Raw genomic sequence first — 12,184 nt, forward strand, 5'->3', positions numbered from 1 at the left:
AAGAGAAAAATCATGTAGATGGAGGAGAAATTGATGAGCAAGTCCTGACTGGTGAGGACTGCAGCCTTAAGCCCACATTTAAGATGCCAAAAGAATAATCTTTGTAATTACAAATTTCAATCAGCAGCAGCAGTAGGTAGACTCCCGGTGAGAGCCTCTTATGCAGCAAGACGAGAAGCGAGATGAGGCAGGAGAAAAGCAGGAGGCTGTCGGCTATGGGCTGAGAGAGAACACAGCTCCCCACTGGGGGCCCGTGCTCAGGTGTCCACAGAACGGGGCCAGTACTCTGGAGAAGGCCGAAGTGCCACCAAAACTAGGAAAAAAGACCATTACAATGAGGAAGAGGCAAGCAAAAAAGAGTGGAAGAGAACACAAAGAGACAAAGATCTTCAAAACATCCATGGGGCCGCAAGAGCCATAGCCAGCCCATAAGACTCCTGTTGGTACCAAAGCCTCAATATGTGCCCTCGGCCCTTCTATCCCTAGATGCTCTTTCTTTCCTTATTCAGCTCCCACCTTACCTGGAACCGAGGAAGGCTATCACGAATCATGGGGATTTGTCACGAATCATGGGGATTTGTCACGAATCATGGAAGGCTAATGCCATCTGACACCTTGGACAGATTAGACCCCAGAAGTGTGGGGGCAGTGATAGGACATTTTTTTTTGGGGGGGGGGATAGTCACACAGAGAGAGAGAGAGGCAGAGACACAGGCAGAGGGAGAAGCAGGCTCCATGCACCGGGAACCCGACGTGGGACTCGATCCTGGGTCTCCAGGATCGCGCCCTGGGCCAAAGGCAGGCGCCAAACCGCTGCGCCACCCAGGGATCCCTGATAGGACATTCTTAACAGGAGCCAGCACCCTCGGGAGGCAAGTCAGATTTAGGACCTGGATCTACGGCGGGCTCGGGTGTTCTCATTCTCTCATGGCCTTCCTCTTCCCTGTTTGTTTCACATGGTAATTTCGAAGGTACAGGCGACCGCCGTCTACACCCATCCTGCAGGGAAGAGCTTCTGGGCCCGAGCTGCCATGTGTGCGCACCAGGTACACACCAGGTGCACACGAGTTTACGCCCGCGCTGAGGCTAACCGCCGCGATGGAGGAAGCAATTAGCAAATCTCTGACTTACCCTTCTGATGACACTTAAATTCCAAAAGCTAATTGGCTAAAATGTTTCTCCTTAATTAGAAGCAATTAATAGGTGAGGCTAGGTTTGCATTTCACAAGAGTTTGCATTTCATGCCCAAAGTCGCATAGTTCCTTCACCAACGGTCCCTAACGGCCGTGACCCGAAGGCGCACAACCGCAGCGGCGCGTCGGCCGGGCCCGTCCCAGGGAGAGCGCGGCCGGGCGTGAGCCGCCCCTTGGCCCAGCGCGCGCGCACCCACCTGGGCTGCAAAACACACGCCCTCTCGTTGCAGGTCCTGCCTGCCCTGCCCACCTTGACCCCTTCCGAATTTCCTCCTGTCTGGCCGGTTCCCTCTCCCGAGAAGGCGCGCCCGCCCTCCCCTCCTCGGTCGGGCCAGACTCTGGACACCGAGGCCCAGGGGACTCCCTCCAGAGTCCACAGGCTGAGGGCGGGGCGCACCCCGTGAGCAGTCGTGCTAGTAATCAGACCGCGGGTCAGGCCAGAGGTCACTGCGCCACACAAACCCACGGGACACGACGGGCCGGGCGCCGTGGGTGAGCAGGAGGGAGCACCGAAGTGCAAGAGGCCACAGGGAGAGATGGGAGCAGGTGGGGAGGAGACAACGAAGCCGCAGAGAAAGGAGAAAAGACCACGGTGAGTTAGGAAAGAGGAGACCGGCAAAGCCCGAGTGGGACGCAGCCCGGCTGGTGGAGGCCCGGCTGGTGGAGGCCCGGCTGGTGGAGGCCCGACTGGAGGCCCGACTGGAGGCCCGACTGGAGGCCCTCATCACACACCAGGCAACGCCGGGGATCCGAGGCCAGCGTGGAAAGCATAGAATAGAGGAGCAGTCCTTTGGGTTTATGTGTTAGTTTTGTCCTCTATCTCCCTTTTAGTCTCCAAAATCTTAGAGGGAGAACTGTATTCAGAGGAAGAGTTGTCCAACTCCAGCCTCCAGGTCAAATCCAGACTGGGCACTTGTTTCTGTAAATAAAGTTTTATTGGAACACAGACATGTTGATGCACTTTTGTATGGTCTAGGACCGCTTTCATGCCACCGGGGCACAGTTGGGCTGTTGTGACAGACATCATTTGGCCTACGAAGCCTAAAGTATTTTCTGTGTGGCCACCCCTGGCTTGGCATATAATGTCTCCACGTTAAATCCTGTCTGCACTCTAGCCACCATACAGGCAATGGTGCTGATTCTTGCTATTTCTCAACACACCAGGCAGTCTTCCTTCAGGGCATTTCCACCTAATTCTTCCCTCCACCAGGACTGGACATTTCGTCTCCCAGACAGACAGACACACGGCTCATTCCCTCATCGAATTCAGGTCTTTGTCAAAACATCGCCTTCTCAGGGGACCCCACCTGCTCACCCGCTTTAAAACTGCAAACACAATCCACACCCCCACCCCAGCACCCCCATCTCCCTCTTCTGCCTAAGTTTCTTCACAGCAGTTCGTGTTTTCTAACATCTTCTATATTTTGTCAACTTCTTTGTTTATTGTCTTTCTCACCCTAGCAGAATGTTGGCTATTTGAAGACAGGGATTTGGCTATAGTATTTACTACCGTGTCCCCAAAGCTAGATCTGTGCCTGGAACATAGCACTCAAGTACAGTATTTGTTAAGAGAACGAACCGTACAAAGTACCTACTACAATTTCTCCCACTGTACGGATGAGAACACCAAGTTCCTGTGAGGTTGCAGGATCTGCTAGAGGTTGTAATGCAAGTAATGGATTTCTGAGCCTCCAGGCTTAAGCACCACCAGCGCAAACGCTATGGCAACTGTCTGCCTCTACTGTGCATCCGTGTCACAGCTGGTTACAGAGCGTGGCACCCTCTCTAGAGCCAGGCACCTTTCCAGATTGTGAGCAGGATAAAAGGAGTACCAGGAGCACAGTCCCTGATATGAAGAACCTTAAAGTCTAATTCTTTCTATTTCCCTACAAATATACGTAAATATAATGACACATGTATGTGAATTTTTTGTTTTACTTTACTTTTTACTAGAGCAAAATTTCAAATGCACCAATATAGCATAGAATAATGAGCCTCCAGGGTATTCAGTTCCAACAATTGGTAATGCTTCTCAGATTCTATTTTGTCTGTCCTCCTCCAATTTCTCATTGCCTACTGGAGTATTTTAACACAAATCCCAGACATCATCCCATTCCACCGACAGATACTTCATTATATATCTCCAACCAAGGATTTTTTTTTTTATTGAAGTACAGTTGATACACTAGGTTACATTAGTTTCAGCTGTACAAAATGGCAGTTTGACAACTCTATACATTATGCTATGCTCACTACTGGAGTACTGTTTATTTTCTCCTATTTTTTCAAGCAATCATTTATATAATTATTCAAAATCAAGCAAAAAAATGTTGGGTGCCTGGCTGGCTCAGTAGGTAGAGCATGCTTGCTCTTGATCTCAGGGTCATGAGTTTGAGCCCCACACTGGGTGTAGAGATTGCTTAAGTAAATGAACTTCAAAAACAAACCAAAAAAAAAGGCAATTTTTAAAAATATTTTAAAAAGAGATAAATGAAGATAGATATACAACTAGAATACGATGCATAATTTTTTAAAAAGGAATAAATCAAGAAAAATGAGATTCAAAGGGATGAATAAATTAGGAAAGATGTCATGAAGGAGCTGCCACTTGAATTTGGCCTTGAAGGATAGGTAGAGACTGTGAGTAGGACATTATCAATAAATGAAAGAGGCTGGCTAAGTCCCAGAAGATAAGAAACTGAGAATGTGTCTGGAAAATGAGAGGTCCCTTTTGTTGGAGCAGATGCCACCCATGAGCTATGCTTCTCAGAGTTCGGTCCTAGGACTATAGTAGCTTCAACATAACCTGGGAAATTGCTAGAAATGTGAAACCACAGGTTCCCCTGTGTGCAACTTCACTAAATCATAATCTCTGGGTTTGAGGCCCGGGAATCTGTTTTAATAAGTTCTCTAGGTGATTCTTTTTCTTTTTTCTGTTTTTTCTTTTTCAATTTTATTTATTTAAGTAATCTCTAAACCAACGTGGGGCTTGAACTCAGGACCTAGAGATCAGTAGTCACACTCTTCCATCTGAGCCAGCCAGGTGCTCAGGTGATTCTTCTTCTTCTACTTTTTTTTTTTTAAAGATTTTATTTATTTGTGGAGCAGGGAGCCCCATGCGAGGGTTGATCCCAGGATAGTAGGATCATGACCTAATCCAAAGGCAGACTCTTAACCTACTAAGCCCCCCAGGCCTCCCCTCTGCAGGTGATTCTTAAGCTCTCAGAAGTTTAGGAAGGGCACATGTAGGGCACATGGGAAGAATGTGACCTTGAAAGCTAGCCTTATCTGTTTTCCCTCATGAATACTGTTAAACAGAGACATGACTGTGTCTGTGTTTCAGAGCTCTGAAGGATGGATGAAAAGTACAGAAGTAAAACTTTGAAACAGGAAGAGTGTGGGTAGCTGTTGCAGTGGCTGTCAAATGCAATGACAGCTATAATCTATTGCTTGTGTTTCCCAACATCCATTCACTGATTGGGTTTCCAACCCAATTTTCTGAAGAAACCACCCCCTTCCCGACCCTCAGTCTATCTGCTTCAATGTACAGTTCTCCTGGCTTCGGGGTTGATCATGTGACTCCAACTGTCCAATAAGAGCATCATTTCCTGGCCACAGTGATTGATTCAAGGAATCTGTTAGATGTTGAGAGGCTCCCTCTGAAACTTCTAAGAGAAAATGTACTTTCCTAGGATTTGCTTTCCAAAGAGAAATGTGCAACCTCCTTGTAAGTGGAAAGGTAGAAAACTTTTCTGAGAAAGGAGCCTACTTCCATGCTGCTGGTGTCGTGGGGGCTGAGATGGCCCTTCCGAGTTGGATCAATTTACATCAAGGAGGCTCTAGAGCTCTCCACTCTAACATTGACCTGTCACTGGATACAGGCTGTCACCAGGAAAAGATCATGATATCGACCCAAATGTCTTTCCTCCGCAAGCGCAACTCTCAAAGAGAGACTGAGCTAAGCCTCCAGCCGCCGACATCCCCACGGCTGGGGAAGAGCTCCTCGGAGTCTCGGGGGGAGCAGCCCAGCCTTCCCACAGCGGGGCTCCTGCTTGAGCGCGGCTGTGAGGACGGGAAGGCCTGCAGGTGAAATGCAGGAGTGAGGAGGAGCTGACGCAGTCCCAGAGATGGTGGAGTTTCACTCACGCTGTGTAAATACTCGAGGAGATGCTCCCACCCAGAGGTCCTGACCGACATCCATCTGGGAAGGGTCAGAATGGAAAGCATAGTTGAGGAGCACCTGCCAAGAGAGAGAGGAGATGGAAAGGAGGGAGGATGGAGGCTGAGGAGCTTCCCGCTCAGGGGGCAAAAAAAGGAAAAAGAAGCCACGAAGGAAGAAAAGAGGAGCAGTTAAAGAGGCAGCAGAATCAGGTGGCACTGCAAATTCCAAGGCAGTAACAATAATAGCCAACATGGTTATTAACGTTGTGCCAGGCTGTGAACATCGCTGGCTGGGAACTTAGGGTGATGGCGAATGAGTTGGGTGGGGGTTAATCAGTTGATGAGCAGTGACATTAGGGGAAGACTCTGGATTCTGCGGATAGGACAGGTGGACTTGAAGCATGTGTATTTGCTAGCTGAAACAAAAAGTCATCAAAAAAGAGAATATATTTGTGTGAATAAATTTTATCCCAACTCTCTGTTTTCATTTACTAGCTGTATTGGGATATAATTCACATACCATACAATTAAACTATTTAAAGTGTACGATTCAATAGTTTTTAGTATATTCACAGACTTGTGCAACCATCACCACAGCTGGTTTTAGCACAGTTATATCTCCTTTTAGCCCTACTCCCTGATCCTCCACATCTCCCTCAGAGCAAGCAACAATTAGCCTATTTTCTGCTCTGTTTTGGACATTTCATATAAATGGAATTACATAGAATGTGGTCTTTTTTTTTTGACTGGCTTCTTTCACTTGGTGTAATGTTTTTAAGGTTCATCCATGGTGTAGCAGGAAATAGTGCTTCCCTCCTTTTCAGGGCCAAATAATATTCCGCTGCCTGGCTACCCCACATTTTGTTTATCATTGGCCAGATGATGGACGCTTGGGTCATTTCTGCCTTCTGTGATAATGAATAGTGCTGCTATAAACTTTCATGTGCCAATTATTGTATGGACATACTTTTTTCATTTTTCTCAGATATTTGCTAGGTTATGAGGAAATCTATGTTGAATCATTAGAGGAGAGAGATATACAGGAAGATAGGGAGTGTTTCCCATCTGAAAATCAAATAATAATAAAACCAAACAAATGATCATCCTAAGGAGTGACCTAACCTCTGAGATTCCAAGTCTTCAGTACTAAAGAGATACCCCATTTGGTCTCAGAGTAGCCATGGATATAGCTGTATCCCTGCCCTTTCCCATCATTGCCTGTTCTTGGGGGGTAAGCTGAGGAAAAGAAGAATAAAATAATGTACATATTTTACTTGCAAAGAGTATTACATAGCTTATGACAGAATCTGAGTTGGAGCAATCTAACCAATCTATGCCCTAATCTTTTGGGGTACCTTGGTGGGAGTGAGGAGGGACTAAATGATGCATAATGGTATGTATCAGATGATTACAGGATGCTAAATGGCAAATGGGGTTAGTCTTTAGCAGAACCTAGAAATTCAGAAGCAGGAAGGATCATTGTGAACTGGCAGGGTCATTTTGGTATTTCTGCAGGGGGCAGGACTGGTTTTTGAGATTACTTACCTGGAGACTTATTGGCACCCTGTGAGTAAATGTCCAGGATCAGATGGAAGGAGCAGAGATAGTGTCCAAAATAGAGTTGACAACTTTGCAGGTCCTGGGCTTTCCATGCACTTTCTTACGTCACTCGAAAAGCAAGCCTGGTATGAGACATTAAGTTCCCTCATGTCATTAATCACACCAAGGCTCACAGAGTATATCAGTTAGGATCCACAAGAGAAGCAGAACCAATAAAAGGAATGAGAGATAGATGATAGATAGATAGATAGATAGATAGATAGATAGATAGATAGATTTATCACAAGAATTTTTTTTTTACGCAGTTGTGAAGGCTGGCTAAGCAGGTCCACAGTCCTCCTTAGGGCAGAAAGGAAAGGCAGATCATGAGCACATGAATCCCCAGAGGCATGACCTGAAGAGACTCAATCTTTAACCCCCAGGAAAGCCTGGATCCTCTGTTGAAGGTCTTCCAACTGATGGGTCAGACCCATCCATGATAATCTCCTTTTTAATCAACTTGAAGGTGAGTGATTAGCTCACTCATTACAGCTGATCACAGCTGTAATATTCAGAGCAGCCCCTATGTTCGTGTTTGATGAAATACTGGGAGCGTGCTGTAAAATAGCCACCGATTCCCTTCCAACCCCCCGTTCCTGAAGTAGAAAACCCTAACCAGAAACTACTGATCTTTTTTTTTTTTTAAGATTTTATTTATTCATTCATGACAGACCGAGAGAGAGAGGCAGAGACACAGGCAGAGGGAGAAGCAGGCTCCATGCAGGGAGCCCAACGCGGGACTCGATTCCGGGTCTCCAGGATCACACCCCAAGCGGAAGGCGGCACTAAATCGCTGAGCCACCAGGGCTGCCCAGAAACTACTGATCTTTGGACCATTAGGGAGCTGATCCAGGATTCAAATCCACCTCAGGCTCTTACACCCCATAGAACACTTCCCGTGATCCAGAATGATCTTTCTTACCTTTTGAGATTTGGTGCTCTTTCCTGTCTGGGACTTGTCTAGAAATATCTCTGCTCTCTACTATCTAAATTTGCATTTACATATTATATCCACAGTTTCCGTTGTTGTCAGTGGTGGCAGACTTCTAGGAAATCACCTATACAGGAGCAAATGAAAGCAACCCACTGTGTTTCCACCTGTTCACATTGCCTCAGGCACGGGTAAGGCTGCAGTGTGTGGAACCCTTCCTGCTCCCCAAGCCAGTCACTTCAAAACCTTCTGCTTATAGAGCTAGCAAAGTAGTCACTGGGCAATTACACCCTGTGGTCTGAGTGATACTTGGAATTATAGGAAGCACTTGTGAAATAAAACAAAAAACAAAACGCAGCAATAATAGGAAATATCTGCAATGAAAATCAAGTCTTCCTTGGATCTTCTATTTGTGTCCTGGTCACATCAGTCCTGCACCCCAAATTCCTAAATAAATCCCAGTGAACACACCTAGGCCAGCTCCTGGATAAGCAAAGAACCATGGCCATTTACTGTGCGCAGTTCATAAATGAAGAAAGATTTACACGTGTGTCAGTATGACTCCTTTGTAATCATCAGGAACTCTGAAATAGACATTTTAAAGTCTCGAGAGAGAACCAAACCTGCATTCCTAGCAAATGTTCTCGGTATCATAGTTCTAGATAAATGATACCTAACTCCATAAATCTAAACTAATGGATTTTTCTGGCACAATTGTACTTCTTTCTAGGGAAGAATCTGCAAAGTAAGCTCTTGTTTAAGAGAAATAAGCTTGCTTCATGACGTTTGTTCAATAAATACCACACACATATATTTGGCTGTATACGTATAAGAGGCCTGATAAGTGACACAGCAGGACCTATATACATATTTATTCATGACGATTTGATTTTCTGCAAGATCAAAAAAGTCTTTGTGGGTCTGCAGAGACTATATGTTTAGAGACTATATGTTTACTGACATTGAAAAAATTCATGATCTACTGATCAATTAAACTGCAGATTATGAAAAAAGTAAGTACATTATACTCCTCTTTCTGAGAAAAAGTATCTTTATGTAGAGCAGAGGCAAAGTCAGAGAGGGTGTACATTTTCATGATATGATTCTTACAAATAATTTTTTTAAAGATTGTATGTATGTATGTATGTATTATATTTATTTACAAGAGACACACAGAGAGAGGCAGAGACACAAGCAGAGAGAGAAGCAGGCTCCCTGAGGGGAGCCCGAGGCAGAACTCGATCCCAGGACCCCGGAATCAGGACCTGAGCCAAAGGCAGATGCTCAACCACTGAGCCACCCCGGTGCCCCACAAATAATGTTCAATATCATTTTTGATATTAATGTAATATTTTAAAATATTTATTACATTATTATTCAATCTGCTGCATTATTTATTATTTATTACATTATGTCGTTTCAGTCTATCATTGTTTCCAGGGATTTTCTATTTTATGTGTATCTATGTCTTCATTACTCCAGGAGAAATAGCTTGCATGTTATGAAGAGCTTTCATCTCGAGCCTTCTTTCCTCTTTTCCTTTTCAAACCCGCACTTTGAAAACCAGCTTTCTTCAGGGACTACACACAAGCAGCCCTGGATCATCACAGAAGCTAGGAGCCTCCTAGAATATCGCGAAGGCTCCAGAGGTGCTCTGGTAGAAACGCAGGGCTGGACCTGGGGAGCCGGCGGTGCTGGGAGATGCTGTGGGGGCAGGGCCAAGCCTCGGGGAGCCCTGGGAGATGCTGTGGGGCAGGGCCGGCCGGGTCTGCCATCAGACAAAGGGGCCGCTGCACATGGGAGGCGAGCAGATGCCAACAGACAGCTTTTGTGAGTCCCTTCATGTTAATTAACTTTTGTGAGAACCTTCATGTTAATTAACTTTGCTTGAGCTTTCCCTGGACTTGAAAGCTTTGGAATGGTTTGTTTTTGTAAAATGCTTTGACTCCAGGGAGAGCCGCTTCAAGAGGGAAAAAAGGAAAAACAGAAAGAAAGGGAAAATTTTTAAGTGGGGTTTTGCTTACCGGGAAAGTTCCTCCCTTGGCTCCGTCCCTCCCCTCCCCCCACGAGGACCGGCTCCACCATCAGAGAGAATTTTAATGGCCTTTTTTTCTTACCCTAAAAAATAAACCAGAACCAGACTTCCATGCAGTTAAGAACTAGCTTTGCCTCACCCTGGCGAAGACAGGTGTGCGTGTGTGCCTGTGTGTGTTTTAAAGGAAGCGAATTCAAAGTCTGAAGAGCCGTGGCCTAATTTATTTCAAGCTGGAGGAAGAGGAAAACCGAGCTAGATTGTGGGGCCCAGTTCTGGAGGCGAGACTCGCCCATCCACAGGGCGGCAGACCCGGGGGAGACATGCGTGCGGATGGAGCGTTCCTGGAGTTTCCAAGACTTTGTGTGACCAGTCCAGGATAGTGGAGGCTGACAGAGACCAAGGGAACAGAGAAGGTGCTGGAAAGTGGGAAATCTAGTCAGCCCTCTAGTTATTCATAAAGTCTACATGACATCAAACTACTGACATACTTTGTCTTACTGCCATTTTGTTATGAACATTTCCAAACATACAGAAAAAGTCGAAAGAATCGGGTACCCACCACCTGCATTCTGTGATGAATTTGCTTTAATCGCCTGTGGAACTGTCCATCCATCTCTTTCACATGTTCAGCAGGTCATCTCATTCTGGGAGGACTTGAAAGGTGCGGCTGGTATACTTGAGGGCAAGCACCTCAGCGTGCAGCTACCAACGGGAATTTAATCTTTGTTTATGGTTTGCAGAATTATTTGGATAAAATTTACATACCGAGGAATGCATAAATCTCAAGTGGACCTTTGGATGAGTTTTAGCCAATACATACAACTTACCTTTTTTTTAAAAAAATGACTTCTAATTTAACAAAAAGTTATAAGAATAATACAAAGAGCTCTCATTTGCCCTTTAACCAGATTCACCACTTTTTTTTAACTAGTTGTGAGTCAAATATGTCATAGACTTTTACTACTTAATAATTCTGTGTATTTCCTAAGAGCAAGGCTGTTCTCTTATTTAGGAAGTTGGACTTTAATACGACACCTTTTATCTAAACTACAGTCCATATTCCAAAATTGACAATTTAATCCCAATAATTTTCTTTATGGCATTTTTCCCCCTCCAATACAGATTGCAGTCCTTTGTGAATTATAGGTTTAACTTTACTGTGCCTTTATCCTGTTTAATGCCTTTTGGCTTAAATTCTACTTTGTTTCATATCACAATAATGATCCTTGAATTCTTATTGTTTCCTTAGCCTGGTAAATTTTTGTCTATTTCTTTAACTCTTTTTGGTTCACTGTGTTAAGGGTATCTTTCTGATCACTGCATAGAGTTTGGTTGTGTTACATAAGCCAATTTGAAGATCTTTTGACATATAGGCAAGTTAAACCTATTCACATGTAACAAGATGACCAAAGTTGGTTTCAACTCTGTCATATTTTTTATGTTATGATTACAGTGAATATTAATACTGTATTTGCTATGCTTCTTTCTGTAGGTCTATCCTCTATATTAATTTTAAAGGTTTTTTGGGTACTTTTTGTTCTAGCTATTACCTTTGTGTTTATATATTGTATCGTTTCCCTAAGTCCTTTTATTTTCTTACTTATCCTGTTATTACCTGACCCATCAGTGATATCTTCTGACTCCCACTTAACTACAAGAGGCAACGATCTTATTCTGCTTTCCCCATCTTTATCGTCTTCTCACATTTTTGGATGTTTTCTTTCTACTTTGTCAGAACATATAATATTTATATGTTTGCTCTCTTGTTTTACTCCTAGCTCCACAATTGACTATATTAAGTGTTCACCATTGGTTATTTTGTTAAAGTTTCCTCTGTTATCAGTTAGTTGGATGAAGTTCATTCTCTCCTATGTTCTTCAGGAAGGACATACACACAGTATACCATGGTTTGGATAGCTGAGGTGGGTATAAAATCTTTAATTAGCACTTTCTTTCCTTGAGCATCATAAAAATGCTGCTTCACTATTGCATTGCTTCACATGTGGCTGATGAGAAGACAATGCCCCACCTGGTTTTCTTACCTGTAAGTCACTGGATCTTTCTGCCTGGAGGCTCTGAGGATGTCTTTTGTTTTTGTTTGTTTGTTTGTCTCTTTTGTGGTCTTAAAGTCTAATGGTTTTAATAGGATATGTCTCAGAGATAATTGTCTCATGTCAATTTTCAAGTTACACTGTAGTTCTATATGTTCTTTTATTTGTTCTTTTATTTCTAGAAAATTGTCTTGGATGATAAATTTAAATACTA

General features: G+C 44.2%; 1 long non-coding RNA gene across 3 annotated transcripts in view; it reads right to left on the reverse strand.

Moving 5' to 3' along the window:
* The window catches only part of LOC140638128 (uncharacterized), a 28,600-nt gene continuing 16,416 nt past the window's right edge, over window positions 1–12,184 (reverse strand). The window contains exons 2-4 of one of the 3 annotated variants that reach the window (XR_012035320.1): window positions 10,479–10,621; window positions 6,900–7,036; window positions 1–313 (exon numbers count right to left, since the gene is read on the reverse strand). This is a non-coding gene — a long non-coding RNA (uncharacterized lncRNA). Of the gene's footprint in view, window positions 314–3,326; window positions 5,434–6,899; window positions 7,037–9,215; window positions 9,845–10,478; window positions 10,622–12,184 lie in introns of those variants that run through there. The other 2 variants (XR_012035313.1, XR_012035312.1) reach the window with 2 other exon arrangements.

The sequence above is a fragment of the Canis lupus genome, chromosome 1 (genome assembly GCF_048164855.1).
Source record: "Canis lupus baileyi chromosome 1, mCanLup2.hap1, whole genome shotgun sequence".
In the NCBI taxonomy this organism is placed as follows: Eukaryota; Metazoa; Chordata; class Mammalia; order Carnivora; family Canidae; genus Canis; species Canis lupus.